The sequence below is a fragment of the Natator depressus genome, chromosome 6, assembly GCF_965152275.1.
Source record: "Natator depressus isolate rNatDep1 chromosome 6, rNatDep2.hap1, whole genome shotgun sequence".
Taxonomy (NCBI): domain Eukaryota; kingdom Metazoa; phylum Chordata; order Testudines; family Cheloniidae; genus Natator; species Natator depressus.
In genome coordinates, this window is record NC_134239.1 from 94,219,438 (window position 1) to 94,238,702 (window position 19,265).

Here is a 19,265-nt window from a genome sequence, read left to right on the forward strand (position 1 = left end):
CACTGGAAGGGAAGGGGGGTCAAGTTTGGGAAACAAAGGATTCCTGTCTTATGTAAATCCTATTTAAGGTGGGGAGGAAGGCAAGTGGGGCTCCTCCTCTCCCTGGCCTGTCTGCTCAAGAAGAAAGACTGCTAAAGCCACCTGAAGGGAAGGCAGCGGGGGAGTCCAGACTGAGACAGGGGTCCAGTCTGAAAAGAAATATAACAAACAGATGGTTACTCACCTTTGTAACTGTTGTTCTTCAAGATGTGTTGCTCATATCCATTCCAATTAGGTGTGTGCGCGCCACATGCATGATCGTCAGAAGATTTTTATCCTAGCAACACTCGGTGCATCGGCTGAGGTGCCCCCTGGAGTGGCGCCTTCATGGCACCGGATATATGCCCCAGCCGATCCAGCGCCCTCTCAGTTCCTTCTTGCCAGCTACTCCAACAGAGAGGAAGGAGGGCTGGTTTGGAATGGATATGAGCAACATCTCGAAGAACAACAGTTACAAAGGTGAGTAACCGTCTTTTCTTCTTCGAGTGCTTGCTCATATCGATTCCAATTAGGAGACTCCCAAGCCTTACCTAGGTGGTGGGGTCAGAGTGAGATGTCACGGAGTGAAGGACCGCTGAACCAAATGCAGCATCACCCCTGGACTGCTGAATTATCGCATAGTGGGTGGCGAAGGTATGCACTGATGACCAAGTCGCTGTCCTACATATCTCCTGTATAGGTACGTGTGCCAGGAAAGCAGAGGATGAAGCCTGAGCCCGCGTGGAGTGGGCGGTAAGGTGCATAGTTGGGACACCAGCCAAGTCATAGCACACACAGATGCATGATGTGATCCAGGACGAGATGCGCTGGGAGGAGACCGGAAGGCCCTTCATCTGGTCTGTCACAGCAACAAACAGCTGCGACATTTTCCTGAAAGGTTTTGTTCGCTCGATGTAGAAGGCGAGGGCCCTGCAAACGTCCAGGGAGTGCAGCTGTTGTTCCCGTCGAGAGGTGTGTGGCTTTGGGTAGAAGACGGGGAGGAAGATGTCCTGGTTGAGATGGAAGGCAGACACCACCTTAGGGAGGAAGGTCGGGTGGGGTCGCAGCTGTACCTTGTCCTTGTGGAACACCGTATACGGTGGTTCTGATGTGAGTGCCCTGAGCTCAGACACACGCCTCGCCGAGGTGATAGCTATGAGGAAGGCTGTCTTCCAGGAAAGGTACAGGAGTGAGCAGGTGGCCATCAGCTCGAACGGGGCACCCATGAGTATGGGGAGGACCAAGTTAAGATCCCACGTAGGGAGCGGTTGTCGAATTCATGGGAACAGGCATTCCAACCCCTTGAGAAATCTGCTGACCATGGGACTGGAGAAGGCTGAACGCCTGTTTTCGCCCGGGTGGAAAGCCGAAATAGCTGCCAGGTGCACTCTCATGGATGATATTGCCAAGCCCAGCTGTTTTAAGGACAGGAGGTAGTCCAAGATGATAGGTACTGATGCCTGTAGGGGGGGCCATATGACTCTGAGCGCACCAGCAGGAAAAACGCTTCCATTTGGCTAAGTATGTGGACCTGGTAGAGGGCTTCCTGCTACCCAAAAGGATCTGCTGAACCAAGCAACAGCAGCACAGCTCAGATTGAGTTAGCCACGCAGCACTCAAAGAAGAACTCTGAACTACAGAAACTTTGCAACCGGTCTAAAATAACTTTTAGGGTAAGAAATTACATTTTGTAACCTATTTCTTAAGTATATAGAGCTTAGCTTGCGTACTTTGGTTTATTTGCTCAGTAATCTGTTTTGTTCTGTCAGTTATCTCTTATATTCACTTAAAATTAACCTTTTGTAGTTAATAAACTTATTTCTTGTTTATAACATAACCCAATTTATGTAATTTCTAACTGGGGGGGGGGCAAGAAGTTGTGCATATCTCCCTCCATATTGAGGGAGGGGGAAAATTTCATAAAACCTTTGGGTTTGTATCCCTTACAGGGAGTGAGCACCAGAGCAGATCTCTGTCTCTCTGTGCAGCTGGGTGTGGCCCTGCCTGTGTGCTTGGCTGGAAGAGGCTTGTGAGCCTAACCCAGCAAGGTCAGGTAAAGGGGACTCAGGCTGGCAGAATAGGCTGACTCAGGGGCATCCCAGCACATCAAGTGACACCCCAAAGGGCCCAAACCCATCACAACTTCTACCTCCCGACACAGATCAGAACAAGTCCACTTTCCATATCCTGCAGCAAGAATGCATAGCAACAGTGGGCAGGCAACTCCCCCAAACCAAATAAGAAACAAGAAGACAAGCAAAACCAACAACAAAAAAGTTAAATTGCTCAGCTCAAGAGACGATTCAAACGGTATTCTTCAGAAAATGAAAATCTGTCTCAAGTGGAATTGATATAAAACGTGAACTATGGCAGGTAAAGTATAAGATGGAAATGGGAGGTGAAAGTGAACTTGGAAAGCAAATAACTAGCAGCTCATACAAATCAACCTGAAGCAGGAAACCTGCAAGAAAATGCAGTTGTGAAGATAAAGGAGAAATTGAGAAGAGTAAGGACATTAAAGAAAACCAAAATGATATATTTGTATCAGTCTTCACCAGAGACTATTTTGGGGAGATACTTATCCTAGATCTAGTCTTTTCCACTAAAAGTGAGATACTGTCAGACACTGGGGTTCTAGAACAATTCCCATGTTCTAACTTCATATCCTGGATTTGGCAAAGGTTGTGTCACTTTATGATGCCTAGACTACATGGTCAGTATACAATAATGAATAGATTACTTTGTTGTGGGAGACAAAGTTTAAAAGGTGGCAGCATTATATGGGTCTGCCTAGCCCCTTGTCAATCTCAGAGAGAGAGGTGGCGTGCCCCTTGTTGTTCAGACCACATTAGTCAGGTATAGTAAGCAGCAGAAGCTAAGGAATCTGGCAGGGATGTTCTTAAGTATTTCAAAACAAAGATCTCTTTAATCTTTTTGGATCTATCCCCCCTCTGTGGGACTCCTGAGCTCAACAGGCTCTCCCATTTCTTCTGCCTTTAAAATCATCACATGATAAGGCCCTAGCATGTTTCCTCCTCCCTGTTGGTCTTTAGCCTGCTCATTCAATGAAATGTCATGCCTCTAGGTCGTCCCAATTATATATAGACTCATAGGACTGGAAGGGACCTCGAGAGGTCATCTAGTGCAGTCCCCTGCACTCATGGCAGGACTAAGTATTATCTAGACCATCCCTGAAAGGTGTTTGTCCAACCTGCTCTTAAAAATCTCCAATGACAGAGATTCCATAACCTCCCCAGGTAATTTATTCTAGTGCTTAACCACCCTGACAGGAAAATTTTCCTAATGTCCAACCTAAACCGCCCTTGCTGCAATTTAAGCCCGTTGCTTCTTGTCCTAGCCTCAGAGGTTAAGGAGAACAATTTACCTCCCTCCTCCTTGTAACAACCTTTCATCTACTTGAAAATTGTTATGTCCCTTCTCAGTCTTCCGTATACATCTACCTGAGTTCCGAATGCCAAACTAGAAACCCACTCCCCATATTTGACCGTTTTATAGAACTTTACATCTTCAACAGCACCATACAAACAAATTAATTCTCACCACCTGTCTGTAAACTGGGACATACCATTATCTCTGTTTTACACGTGAAGATGTCTAAACGTGCGTACCTAATTCATAGATTCATAGATATTTAGGTCAGAAGGGACCATTATGATCATCTAGTCTGACCTCCTGCACAACGCAGGCCACAGAATTTCACCCACCACTCCTGCGAAAAACCTAATTCTAGGAGCATAAGCCAATTTTTTTAAAAAAATGGTTACATAAGACAGGTCCTTATTTAGACACCTAAATATGTAGTCTGACTGATTTGGTGGCAATGACAAAAAAGATGCCAAAGACTTAATTGGCTAAAGAAACTGCCTGCTGGTTGTTCCAGGGCTTAGCCAGTTTGCTGGGAAAGTTTCTGCAGCTGCCTAGGCTTTCCTCAGGCTTCACTTGAAAAGGTGATGTGGGTGAAGAAAACTACAAACAGCATCTCTCCTCTTTGGGTTCCATCAAACCCTTAAGAGCAGAGGCCCACATCCACTAAGGGACTTATGGGTTGCGATGCTGAGCATTGTGAGACACAATTTTTAGGCACCTAGAAAATCACAGGAACACCACTGCAATCTACAAAGCCTGAGTTAGGCACCTAGGTTCCCTACATTGAATGGGGAGAGATAGACTGCAATCCACAAAGCCAGTACACTGAGGGGAGGGGGGCAGGAAAGAGAGCCACCTAAGCTAGCCAGAGAGAACCACTAACCAGAGGGATGTGTGCTGAACCCCACCCCTCTCATGTAGATAGATGCCTAAGTCCAGACAGCAGGAGATGCCTAGCTCTGAGTTTGATCCACGAATTGGGGGCAGATAGGCATTTGGCCACTTAAGTTGAATGTAGGACCCAAAACAAAACAGTAGTGGCGGTGAACAGGGGACTCATCCAGGATGTGGGAAATCCTGCTTCAACACTCCTCTCCTCCTGAGGAGCACAAGGGATTTGAACAAGTATCAGCCACCTTTCAAGTGAGTGCCTGAACTAAGGGGCAAGAGATTCATTTTAACTCTTTTACTGGCCCCAAATGTTTTGTGTGAACTCACCCAAGGGCTCTGATCAGGTGGGTCATCTCTCAGGAAGCCTACCAGATCAGCCCTCACCCCCAACCCCCTGACTTCGGTGGCTGAACACCCATCTTTCCTTGTTTGTGAAGAACTCTAGGCTCAGGCAAGAGAAAGGGGAAGCCTATCGTGGGATAGCGTTGTGCATGTGTAGGCAGGAGATAGGTGCCCTGACACCTAGAGTGTGACTGCAGTGCACATGTCCAGAGGCAAAAACTTTGGAGCCTACAGGGTTAGACAGCAGCTGAGCTGGAGTTTTGTGGTGCACAGTTACCAAAAAAGTAGGATTTAGGCACCCAAGTACTTTGATGGCTAGTACCCAGGGACAACAAATGAAAACCAATAATGTAATAGTTAATTGACATCTCTGCAGGCTTTCTCCAGGAACATTACCTTCACTGTGACTTGTCACTGACTGGACCCCCTTTTTCTTTTCTTTTTTTTTTTAAATTGTGACACTGCCTGATTCCCAAACTGTACCAAGTTCATACTCCAAAAAGAAGAGAGTTCAAAAGCTGATCATTGTGGCATTTGAACAGCTCTGCTTCTGGTTTTGTAAGTAACATAAGAATACTATAGATCATTTATGTGCTGCTGCCTACAAGAATTTGTGGTAAATAAAATAATTACTTTCGGCATGCTCCTAACCTTCACCTGATTAAATATTAATGACATGCCAATAAAATGAAAAAATCTGATTGTTACAAAGCAAATCATTATGCAGTGTATTCCTTTACTGGAGATCCTAATATCTCCAGCCAAGGGACTGAATAAGACTATTGGCCTTTGACTGAATATAGCCTTTTGGATTTCCACCGTTAAACAGTGGCATCACAACTGTTGTGTGTTTTCCAGTGGGAAGACACAATCCACTATGCAGTGGGTAAATGGAAACAGTCTTATGGGCAAATGAACCTTTTTAGCAGGGTCTCGTAAATAGTTTTAGAGGGCCCAGAAGCTCATGGTGTTTTGGTAGGGTAAGGAGAGCTAAGGGGGTAGGGTATGAAAGTTATCAGTTATAATTACATTATCAGCAATCAAGTTGTCTGAAAAACCCTAAGCTTGACTCTAGGCACTTTTACTGTTTTGACTGACTACTCTGACCAGATTAAAGAGTTTATGAAAAAAGTAAAGCAGTGGGATCTCGAGGGATTGGGACCAAGTGGATCTGGGAGTGAGCCTACTCACTCATTATAGAAACCTGATAAATCACTTGATGCACTGCCTTACTCCTAGCTCTGCTTGCAAATAGGTTTTCTTAACAATGTCTCTATTTAGCTTTTTAAAAATCCATCTATATTATTTGTATCTATCTTTCTGTGGCCCCCAGCTTAGTGTCAAATGTTCTCTCAGCCTCACCATTCAACATTTGTTTTTAAAACTGTCATTTTTAATTTACCTTAGCTTTACTAATGCTAACATTTATCTGGTGCCATCCATCCTAAAATTATTTTATACCATCCATCTATGCAGCCACCTCAGGGCAGAAGGTGGCAACTTTAACAGCACACAGCAACAAGTTAGGATAGAATATAAAGCACAAGGCTATGTCAACACTGTAAGAAGAATTTAGATTGACAGGCTGAATCAGGTTATCTAAGCTAACACACCCACTGTTATTAAAAGAAGAAATGATTACCTACCTTTCCACAGCTCTTGTTCTTTGAGAGGTGTGCCCATGGCCATTCCACTGTAGGTGAGTTCATGGCAGCACACGATTGTTGGAAATTCTTTGTCCCCCTGAGCAATACCTGTAAGGGCAGTTCAAGCACCCTCTGCTGCCATGTGCTACTGCGTGCAGGTATAAAGGACCGAGCACACCTGACCCGCCAAGGATATTTGGCTTCGGGTTCTCCTCATGGAGTCTAAAACCCCAGTACTGAGCAAAAAGGGCCATGGTCCATTGGGCAAAGGACCCACTTTGGGCCGCCCAGCCACTCCAGACCTGCGCACCCCTCCAGCCAGGGCCATTAGCCCTGTGACCCATCCACCGCTGGCTCCCGGGAGTGGCATGGGACCCAAAACCCTAGCGGCACCGATGCCTTCACAGGCTCTCCCGGCACTGAGAGAGCATAGGCCTCCGCCCACCCGCTGATGCAGCATGTGCCCCAGGAACCAGCAAAGGCTCCCCACGAGGGCAAGCCAGCGGTTAAGATCTCTCAGGAGGCAGTGGAGCACTGCTCATCCCCAGAGATGAAGCAGCACTCTCCACCTCTGTGCTGCAGGTTGCTGGAGCCGCAGCCCGGACACTCTAGGGCTCGTCTTCGGTCACTGGCACTATGGTCCCGGTTGCCAACATCTAAATATGGATCGCCTAGAGCAAGACGCCGGTCACCATACTACCAACCACTCACCCTCTCGCAGATCATCTTCTAGGCACAGGTCCCAGGCGTCCTCTCGATACCAGCCACCAATCACCCTGCTCCGGGCAGCGGCCAGCAAGCAGACCCAGGTGTTGATGGCCCCAGCGAGGTCACCGGAAGGGAATTCCTCCAGCACAGAAGCCCAGTTCAGCCCCTCCCCTAGTTTGCACAAGCACGAATGGGCACCCAAGGCTGCGTTGACGTCACCGGCGCTGACTTGGCAGCACTGCCAGTGGCTGGTACAGTGGCCTTATTGGGGTGCATTGGGAATGCCGTTTGTGATGATGCCCCCTTCTCACTGCTCATTGGCCGCAGCCTCGGAGCAGCAGCTGACGGCACCAATGGCACTAGGCTTGGTGCACACCTCGTGGTCGGAGCAAAGGAACAGCGCCCAACCCTAAGTCTCCCTCCCCCGTGGTGGAAGATGCCCTGGAACCTCCCCCGATGGTGCAATCATCATCCTCATCCATGGGTAAGGTGGTTGCGGGACCCTCGAGGGCCAGCCACCAGACAATTTCAAACAACGTCAGGCCCTGCTGCATCGCGTGGCCGAGAACTTGGGCCCGGAGGTTGAGAAAATAGTTGAGCAGATGGACACCTTGTTTGACCTCTGGTCAGCCTCCATCCCAACCCATGCCGCGGTACCGGTGCATGACGGTGTCCTTAAGATTGCCAACGGTCTCTAGCAAACTCCACCCTCCATCCTTCCCACCTCAAAGAGGGCTGAAAAGAAGTGCTTTGTCCTGGCCAAGTGGTTCAAGTACTTCTATACTCTCCCTCCCCGAGGCATGCTGGTGGTCTTTGTGGCCAATGACAGAGACAAGCAGTGGCATACTAGTTGGACTCCCAAAAATAGAGGCAAAACAGCTGGATCTGTTTGAAAGAAAGATTTATTCGACAGCCAGTTTGCAGTTTCAGGTGACAAACCAGAAGTTCAAGGAGTCCCTTCCATAGGGGCTGGCCCAATAATTTGGCAGTTCTGGCTGCCCCTGCCGCCTAAGCCTTGACAGTCTCACCAGGGGCCTGCAAGAAAAAGGGACAGAGATGCTAGTTTCAGCTGCTGTCGCCCCTGTTCCTCCCGCTCACCCACACAACCCAGTCTGGCAAATCACTCCGGGGGCCAGAAGCACTCATTTTGAGGGTGTGATCGAGAGCGACACCCCAGTCACCATCCAGGATCCACCCTGCTCTTTCCTCAACCATCTGTGCCCCTTCTGTTCGGCCTGGTCCCAAGTCACCTTGAACCATCGGGTGCTGGACATAGTGTCTCACGGTTACACCCTGCAATTTTTAGCCACCCCTCCCTCCCACCCACACCCTACCCTTCCACCTACACCCCCTCCTTCCTATCCCTCTTCAGGGACCCTTCTCACAAGCAACTCCTCATTTAGGAGGTCGAGAATCTCCTGCACCTGGGGGCGGTGGAGGAGGTCCCTTGAGACATGAGGAGAAAGGGATTTTACCTCTGCTACTTCCTAATCCCAAAGGCAAAAGGAGGCCTCAGGCCCATTCTGGACCTGTGAAGCCTCAACAAGTCTCTCAAAAAGTTGAAGTTTTGCATGGTCTCCCTGGCCTCCATCATCCCCTCCCTGGATCTGGGAGACTGGTACACCACTCTCGACTTGAAGGACGCCTATTCCCACATCTCTATATTCTAAAGTCATAGGCGTTTGCTCTGGTTTGTAGTGGATGAATGCCATTTCCAATTCATGGTGTTCCCCTTTGGCCTCTCATCAGCCCCAAGGGTTTTTACCAAATGTATGGCGCTGGTGGCCGCTTACCTCAGATGCCAAGGGGTCCACCTCGGTTACCTCGATGACTGGCTCATCGGGGCAGGTCCTGTAACCAAGTGCAGAGAAGGCTCGATCTGGTGTGTTGCACCTGCCACAACCTTGGTCTGTTGATAAATGAGAAAAAATCCACCTTTAGGCTGGTCCAACGCATAGAGTTCATTGGAGCGGTTCTCTACTCCATGCGAGCCAGAGCCTTCCTCCTGGAGGCACGTTTTCAGGCCATGTTGGATCTGATCTCCCATGTGAGGAGCTACCCACTCACCATGGCTCACACCTGCCTGTGATTGTTGGGCCACATGGCCGCCTGTACCTATGTGGTCAGTCTGGAAGTGGGGGAATCCCCAGGTGGACTTGTTTGCGACCTGCCAGAACATGAAATGCTGTGTATTCTGTTCACTCCAGGGTATAGACAGGGGTTCGCTGTCAGATGCTTTCTTACTTCCTTGATCAGGGGCCCTGATGTATGCCTTCCCACCAGTGCCATTGATCCACAGTGTCCTAGTGAAAATCAAGCAGGACAGGGCAAGGTTTATCCTGATAGCCCCAAGCGGCCTCACCAGCACTGGTTTGGCACGCTGCTGGACCTTTCGGTAGCCTAGCCACTGCAACTCCCTCTCTGGCCAGACCTTCTGTTTCAGAATCACGGCAGTCTCCTGCACCCAAATCTGGAGGTTCTGCACTTGAGAGTGTGGCTGCTGTGTGGCTAAATGCAGACGAATGGGAATGCTCAACCCAAGTGAAACAGGTCCTGCTGGGTAGCAGAAAGCCCTCCATCAGAGTGACCTGTCAGGCAAAGTGGAAACGGTTTACGTGCTGGGCCTCGGATCAGCATATCTGGGCTGAGCAGGCCTCCCTGCAGGTGATCCTGGACTATCTCCTACACCTCAAGCTCCAAGGCTTGTGATTGTCACTGTTGTCAGTCAGGGTCCACCTGGCTGCTATTTCAGCTTTCCACCCTCCGTTCCAAGGCAGGTCTATCTTCGCTCACCACATGATAGCCCAATTCCTGACAGGTTTGGAGTGTCTTTACCCACACTTCCTGGATCCGGTCCCTCCCCGGGATTTGAACCTCATATTGTTGAGGCTCATGGAACCTCCATTTGAGCCTCTGGCTTCTTGCTCTAGTCTCCTTTTCTCCTGGAAGGTGGTGTTCCTGGTGGCAATTACGTCTGCCCGCAGAGTGTCTGAGTTCAGGGCGCTTACGTTGGAACCACACTATATGGTGTTCTAAAAGGACAAGGTCCAGTTGCGGCCACACCCATTGTTCCTGCCCAATGTAGTTTCCCAGTTTCATGCTGGCCAGAACATTTTCTTACCGGTCTTCTTTCCAAAGCCCCATAGTTCCGAAGAGGAGCACAGGTTACATGTACTGGATGTCCGGAGGGTGCTGGCCTTTTATATCGACAGGACACGGCCTTTCCATAAGTCAACACAACTGTTTGTTGCAGTGGCAGACAACATGAAAGGTTGCCCATTGTCAGCTCAGAGGATTTCGTCCTGGATCACAGCCTGCATCCGATACTGCTACGAGCTCACAAGTGTGCCTCCAAAGTGCACTCAACTAGAGCACAAGTGTCATCGGTGGCCTTCTTGGCTCAGGTGCTGATCCAAGAGATCTGTAGAGCTGCTACCTGATCATCTGTCCACATGTTTACATCCCATTATGCGCTGACCCAGGATGATGCTGGCTTCGGCATGGCAGAAACCATGAACTCTGAGCCACCTCCATTGCCACTGCTTGTGAGTCACCTAGAAAGGAATTGACATGAGCAAGCACTTGAAGAAGAAAAAGCGGTTACCTACCTTTTGTACCTCTTGTTCTTCGAGATGTGTTGCTCATATCCATTCCATTACCCGCCCTCCTGCCCCTCTGTCAGAGTTGCCAGCAAGAAGGAACTGACAGGACGTCAGGTCAGCGGCTCCTGATATACCAGCGCATGAGCACAGCACTCAAGGGGGCACCACTGCTGACCCTATGGATACCGCTAAGGCAAAAATCTCCAATGACTGGGCATGTGGGCCCATGTACACCTAGAATGGAATGGACATGAGTAACACATCTCAAAGAACAGCAGTTACAAATGGTAAGTAACGGGTTTTTATGGCAGGTACCATGACATGAGCTGCTGAGTCAGCTGCATCCAACCTGGCCTAAAGAGTTATTCTGGACACTAGCTTGCCCTTCTCCACCATTGCAGTGAATTCCTGTCTTCAGTCATCTGATACCCTACCCTTGAACTTCAATATATTATCCCATAAAGTGAGGTAATTGTGACTTAGGAGTGCGTGTGATTTGCAATACTGAGCTGCAGGCCCCCTGTAGAATAAGTTTCCAAACAAAAAGATCCAATTTCTGAGAGTCCTTCCTTTTTGGTGTTCATACCTGGTGTCCTTGCATCTTGCATTGATTAGCTCTGGCAACTACTAAGGCCAGTGAGCACGTGTGTGCAGATGCTCAAATCCCTTAGACAGGACATAGTATCTTCCATCCATTCTTTTTGCTGGGGGAGGGCGGAGACAGGATCTCCCATAATGCCTTTATCAGCTCTTAAAAAAAAAAAGGAGTACTTGTGGCACCTTAGAGACTAACAAATTTATTTGAGCATAAGCTTTCGGATACATGCATCTGATGAAGTGAGCTGTAGCTCACGAAAGCTTATGCTCAAATAAATTTGTTAGTCTCTAAGGTGCCAGAAGTCCTCCTTTTCTTTTTGTGGATACAGACTAACACAGCTGCTACTCTGAAATTTGTTAGCTCTGTAATAGCCTCATTAAAAATTGGGAGAGCCACGCTGGTGGGCCCTGCTGAAACCGAAATATCCACTAGCTTGTGGGATTTCTCACAGACCTCCTTAGCTTGGATATTCAGGACCAAGGCTACTGTTTTTAACAAGTCCTGGTGAGCTCTATCATCATCTGGAGGAGAAGAGTTGCTCACTGCCTCTACCGCCTCATCTGGTGAAGAGGAAGAGGAAGCACCTGGATGATATAGCAGAGCTTGCTGTATTTCCTCTGGGGTGGCTTCCACCTGCTTGGCACAGGCCCCAATACTGATGACAGGAAGACGTTTCCTTCTATGCTGATGCTTTTGATGTGTGCCTGAGGAGACAGACTGAGGTGGCTGAGAAGGCGTGGCAGTTGTGGGGGAAACCCACAGCAACCAAAAAGGCCATTGATACAGTCCTGGGACCCAACCCTGACTGGACCATTGTGCCTCATCTTGTGGGCACTGCCGAGGCTGCTGCAGGAATTATGGGGCATAAGCTCCCAATGAAGGTTGCATATCCTGTCTAGGCTAGGACAGAGAACCCAGTCTCTGAGTCTGAAGACGACAAAGAATCTGAGATTTCTGATAATGGGCAGAAGCTGACTGTAATTGAGAGAGTCAGCTAGAGCCCAGGGATGGAGGTTCCAGAGAAATCATAGCTGTTTTGCCCCTTAGTGGTACAGTCTTCCAAGGCCAGGAAAGCATAGAAGGTATTGGCACTGCAAGCTTCAGAGCAGCTGGAGTAGAGTCCTTAGGCACCAGTATTGGTTGAAAGACTTCCTACACTGCTGGAGAAACTGGCACCAAAAGGTTAAGTAGTTCTCTAGCTGCTGCGTATGCCTCCAGTGTTGATGGTACCGATAACACAACTCATCCCTGCGGTACCAGGAGATAACGTGAAGAAACTGTAGTAGATAGTTCAGGGATCAGTCTCAATGGATATTACTCAGGTTCTGGAGCTGACAACCCCTTTTTAGCTGAAGCCTGTTTTGGGGAGTGTCTCTTTTCAGTATCCCTCCCAGGTAGCTTGCCTTTAGAAAGCTTTTGTACCTGCGATCTTGCAGAGTGAGGTACCAAGTCCCTGGATGAGATCTTGTGCCTCTTCACTTTGTGGCCCACAATGGTAAATACGTTGAGAACCACTGAACTACACTAACCAAAAACTGGATACATTTTACAAGGAATGAGGGAATAACTTGCAATAGCAAGGCTGTAATCGCTCCAACAAGAAGGAACTGTGGGATTCAGGGTTGGTTCCACTATTTATACCTGCATACAGCAGCATGTGGCAGCAGAAGGTGCCTAAGCCACTCCTTCAACTGTGGGCTGGTTGTGCACTTGCCTACGGTGGAGTGGACATGTGCAATCACTTGAAGAATAATGGGATTTTAATGGCCCCCGGTGGTCAGGGCCATGGTTACATTTCTCATCCAAATGATGGCACCTTCAGTAGCACATCACTTGGCAGCATTGGGTCAGTGCTATATAAACAGTTCCATCTCTCCCTATAAAGCTGAAGTGCTTTTACTTGCAGTCATTATAACACTTCGGGTATAAAACTGCTATTTATTATTTCAGGGCTGACAGCATGTTGAGCCTTGTATGACATATAGAGAATGTGTGTCAGGGAATTTACAGGCTAAGTTAAAGAAACATTTTTATTGCATAGCCTAACCCGATTCTTGGCTTGACACTCTATAGAGCAGAGCTATCTGGAAAATGGAATTCCCCCCCACCCCGCCCCAAAAAAAAGCTTTCAGAAAAAAATTAATCCTAAATTAGGACAAAAAGCCAAACAAACCCTGTTTGTTTTTTAAATGGGACTGAAATTCTGAACTATTTGATTGCAGGGACATTTTAGGTGTTTCCAGCACAAAATGTGCTCCCTGGAAATCACCTGCACTGCCTAGCTTGCCAGCCCAGGAGCTTGGTCACCTAGACTTCCTGGGGAACTGGGCACTCATCCTGCTAGGGAGGCTTAAGATCCTCCATAGCTGGGCAGCATAGGAGTGGTTTCAGTCTATGTCCTTCCCTGAATCCAGGTCTAGCCCGGTCTAGAATATTAGCTTCAGTTGGATAAGCCTGGAATTGGCGTTTGGCTAGCTTCTCTATAAGCTTGCTCAGGAAAAAGTGGCTTTTGTTACTGTGCAGTAGTTCACTAGAATGGATGTATTTGAGGTGAGTTTCTTCAATGTTGGTTGAACTATTGCGTGATTGGAGGAAGGGAAGATTCCTTACTTGAATGAATGATGCGTGGGCTATTTGTCATGAGTACCACCAGTTGCTCATGACTTTCACAAGTCAGGAAAAGCATGGTCAGATTCACTGTTCCAGTGTCGATACTCCTAAGGCATTCAATATTTCTTGATTAGTCAGTATACTGAACTCCAGGAAAAACTAGACTGTTTGGTATGGGGGAGCAGATCTGTGCTATTTGAGAAGTCTTCCTGTATATGCACAATCTTTTCAGCAAAGTAGGATGATAGTTCTTCAGAGTACCTAGTGCTGGGTGTTCTGATGCAGTCTGTAGGCACTCAGGATTGAAGCAGTTTACTACCTTGGATTTGGCGATTAGTAGAGGTTGATAGGAAGATTCTATTGTCCTCTAATTCTGTCTCAACATAGAGTTAAAGGAATTTGTTATGTTTCACCCTGTGTGTGTTTCCATTTTCCTCTATCAGCACTCAAGTTTCCTCCCTCTCCCCATTTGGCACGGGTTGTCTGAAGACCATGATCATTAGTAGGGGAAGCAAAAGTGGATGGTAACCTGGGGGGCAGTGACCATGAGATGGTCGAGTTCAGGATCCTGACACAGGGAAGAAAGGAAGCAGCAGAATACGGACCCCGGACTTCAGAAAAGCAGACTTTGACAACCTCAGGGAACTGATGCGCAGGATCCCCTGGGAGAATAACATGAGGGGGGAAAGGAGTCCAGGAGAGCTGGCTGTATTTTAAAGAATCCTTATTGAGGTTACAGGAACAAACCATCCCGTGTAGAAAGAATAGTAAACGTGGCAGGCGACCAGCTTGGCTTAACAGTGAAATCCTTGCTGATCTTAAACACAAAAAAGAAGCTGACAAGAAGTGGAAGATTGGACAAATGACCAGGGAAGAGTATAAAAATATTGCTCGGGCGTGCAGGAGTGAAATCAGGAAGGCCAAATCACACCTGGAATTGCAGCTAGCAAGAGATGTTAAGAGTAACAAGAAGGGTTTGTTCAGGTATGTTAGCAACAAGAAGAAAGTCAAGGAAAGTGTGGGCCCCTTACTGAATGAGGGAGGCAACCTAGTGACAGAGGAAGTGGAAAAAGCTAATGTACTCAATGCTTTTTTTGCCTCTGTCTTCACAAACAAGGTCAGCTCCCAGACTGCTGCACTGGGCAGCACAGCATGGGGAGGAGGTGACCAGCCCTCTGTGGAGAAAGAAGTGGTTCGGGACTATTTAGAAAAGCTGGACGTGCACAAGTCCATGGGGCTGGATGCGTTGCATCCGAGAGTGCTAAAGGAGTTGGCGGATGTGATTGCAGAGCCATTGGCCATTATCTTTGAAAACTCATGGCGATCGGGGGAGGTCCCGGATGACTGGAAAAAGGCTAATGTAGTACCCATCTTTAAAAAAGGGAAGAAGGAGGATCCTGGGAACTACAGGCCAGTCAGCCTCACCTCAGTCCCCGGAAAAATCATGGAGCAGGTCCTCAAGGAATCAATTCTGAAGCACTCAGAGGAGAGGAAAGTGATCAGGAACAGTCAGCATGGATTCACCAATGGCAAGTCATGCCTGACTAATCTAATTGCCTTCTATGACGAGATAACTGGCTCTGTAGATGAGGGCAAAGCTTTTCACACGGTCTCCCACAGTATTCTTGACAGCAAGTTAAAGAAGTATGGGCTGGATGAATGGACGATAAGGTGGATAGAAAGCTGGCTAGATTGTCGGGCTCAATGAGTAGTGATCAATGGCTCCATGTCTAGTTGGGAGCCGGTATCAAGTGGAGTGCCCCAAGGGTCGGTCCTCGGGCCGGTTTTGTTCAATATCTTCATAAATGATCTGGAGGATGGTGTGGATGGCACCCTCAGCAAGTTTGCAGATGACACTAAACTGGGAGGAGAGGTAGATACGCTGGAGAGTAGGGATAGGATACAGAGGGACCTAGACAAATTAGAGGATTGGGCCAAAAGATGGTCCTGCTTTGAGCAGGGGGTTGGACTAGATGACCTCCTGAGGTCCCTTCCAACGATGATATTCTATGATTCTATGATTGTAGATGATGGGCTGTTTGGGAGCTGATGACTCCCTACTTTATTATAGGGATTAGTAATTATGCTTCTGTACTAGCCTGTTTTTCCTTACACAGAAGCAGTCAGTAAAGATAAACCGAGCATGTCATTTTAGTAGCACAAACCTTGTAGTCTCAGACTTAAGGTCCTTCTCTTTCAGAACATGAGACTCAAACTCACTATCTCAGATCAAGCTTACAGGTTGGAGCATAGATTGTTTTCCACCTTGTGAGACTGGGTTATTTTTATTATGGCTGATAACTATCTTCTCTTCTTCCTTCTCTTCTCTCAAAGGGAAAAAGAACAAAGGGTTGATCCATGAAATAATGTTTAAAGCAGAAGCTGATGGGAGAGTTAGCCATTACAGAGCTACAGACTGTCCTGCAAGTGCAAGTCTTTACCATTCAGATTTCACTTTCCTTTCCTCAGCTGCTTCACCACTGTAGCTCCCCAGTATCCTAGGCCTTTGGACATATAACAGCAACATTAACACTGTTATAAAACAAGTAGTATAAATGACAGAAAAGATAATTAGACTCAGCAACAGGTGTCTTTCTAATTTGCAACATCCAGCAGGAAGACTTCAGGGAAAGAATGTTCCTTTGTCTATCATCTTTCTACCACCTCCACAGTGTATCCAGTTGCTCTTGGAGATGGGCTGAACCAGATGGGTAAGTATTATCCCATGAAATCCCAAAGCATATTCTCTCCTACATTACTTCAACCTTCTGCCTTTCAAATCAGCAACAGCACAGTGAGAATAAATGCCTAAGATGAGAGTTGGCAGCACAGGCATTTTGCAAAAAGTCACCTGGAAGAACAAAATGTGTGAATTTTAACAAACATCACAGTATTTTACTTTTCCCTGTGATTGTGCACCTAAGTGCAGCTGAGAAGGAAGACTCCGGGGGCTGGGGGGTAGAATGGGAAGAAAAACAAACTTTCACCATTATAAAAATCTTATCCTTCCTTACAAGGAAAGGTATTTGTTCAAGCTTTCTAATAATTTGTCACTATTTTCTGCACTCTCTCAAATTTTCAGCATACTTTTTTAAAACATGGACGCCAGAAACATACACTTCTACATACACTACATAGTAATGTTCTCTTGGCTTCACCAACACTGTGTTCCTGTTTATACATCCAAGGATCATTAGTTCTTTTTGCCGAAGCATTCCATTAGGTGCTCATCTTCAGTTGCTTGTCCACTGTGACCAATAAATCCTTTTCCAAGTCCTTGCTTTCCAGGATACAGTCCCCCATTTTCTAGGTATTGGGTACATTCTTTGTTCCTAGATGTAATACTTAGGGCTGTCAATTAATCACATTTAACTCACATGATTAACTCAAAAAAATTAATCATGATTAAAAAAATCAATCGCCATTTTAATTGCACTGTTAAACAATACCAACTGAAATTTATTAAGTATCTTGGATGTTTTCGTACTTTTTCAAATATATTTATTTCAATTACAACACAGAGTACAACACAAAGTGTACAGTGCTCACTTTATATTTTTTTATTACAAATATTTGCATTGTAAAAATGAAAAGTGGTATTTTTCAGTTCACCTCATACAAGTATTGTAGTGTGATCTCTATCATGAAAATGCAACTTACAAATGTTACAGATTTTTTGTTACATAATTGCACTCAAAAACAAAACAATGTAAAACTTTAGAGCCTACAAGTCCACTCAATTCTACTTCTTGTTCAGCCAGTCGCTAAGACAAACACATTTGTTTATATTTACGGGAGATAATGCTGCCCACTTATTTAAAAAGTCACCAGAAAGTGGGAACAGGTGTTCACATGGCACTTTTGTAGCCGGCATTGCAATGTATTTACCTGCCAGATATGCTAGACATTCATATGCCCCTTCATGCTTCGGCCGCCATTCCAGAGGACATGCTTCCATGCTGATGACGCTCGTTAAAAAAATGTGTTAATAAAATTTGTGACTGAACTCCTTCAGGGAGAATTGTATGTCTCTGGCTCTGTTTTACCTGCATTCTGCCATATATTTCATGTTATAGTAGTCTCATATGATGACTCAGCACGTGTTCATTTTAAGAACACTTTCACTGCAGATTTGACAAAATGCAAAGAAAGTCCCAATTGTGAGATTTCTAAAGATAGCTACAGCACTCGACCCAAGGTTTAAAACTCTAAAGTGCCTTCCAAAATCTGAGAGGGACGAGATGTGGCGAATTCTTTCAGATGTATTAAAAGAGCAACACACTGATGTGGAAACTACAGAACCCGAACCACCAAAAAAGAAAATCAACCTTCTACTGGTGGCATCTGACTCAGATTATGAAAACGAATGCGTTGGTCCGCACTGCCTTGGATTGTTATTGATCAGAACCTGTCATCAGCCTGGACGCATGTCCTCTGGAATGGTGGATGAAGCATGAAGGGACATATGAATCTTTAGCGCATCTGGCATGTAAATATCTTGCGATGCTGGCTGCAATAGTGCCATGCAAATATCTGTTCTCACTTTCAGGTGACATTGTGAACAAGAAGCAGGCAGCACTATCTCCTTCAAATGTAAACAAACCTGTTTGTCTGAGCAATTGGCTGAACAAGAAATAGGACTGAGTGGACTTGTAGGCTCTACATTTTTACATTGTTTTATTTTTGAAAGCAGTCAGGTTTTGTATATAATTCTACATTTGTAAGTTCAACTTTCATAATAAAGAGACTGCACAACAGTACTTGCATTAGGTGAATTGAAAAATACTATTTCTGTTTTTACAGTGCAAAATATTTGTAATCAAAAATAAAGTGAGCACTGCACACTCTGCATTCTGTGTTGTAATTGAAATCAATATATTTGAAAATGTAGAAAACATCCAAAAATATTTAAATAAAAGATTCCATTATTGTTTAACAGTGCAATTAATCATACAATTAATTTTTTTAATCGCTTGACAGCCCTAGTAATACTGCTTTTGGAGTGGAGTCCTATCATCTAAAAATAAGCTTAATGATGCTGATACAAGATAACCATTAGCCTTAAGAGACTTACATTTCGCCAAGGACTAAAGATATGTCATCTGGTCAGTTTGGAAATACTGACTTCACTAGTGAAATGCATTTGCCAAAGCTAGATGCTTATGTTCAGAAAAAACTTTTGCATCCAAAGCTCATCTTGCATTTCCAGTTCTTCAGACTAAGTATCTAGGTGTACTGGGCTATTTTATTTTTATTTTATATTTTTCCTTCGCTAAAAGTCGTGGTGTAAGTCTTGCTTAGGATACCAGCAAAAGAAGACTGTGTTAAATCTGAACCTCCAACCTCAAAATGAAAAGCTGACTTCTCATAACATTGTGAGCCATGTTAATGGAAGAGACTACGCAGCAAGTTCACCTCAGTGATTAAAAGGGAAACACTTGTGTTTTTCTTGCTTTGAATTCA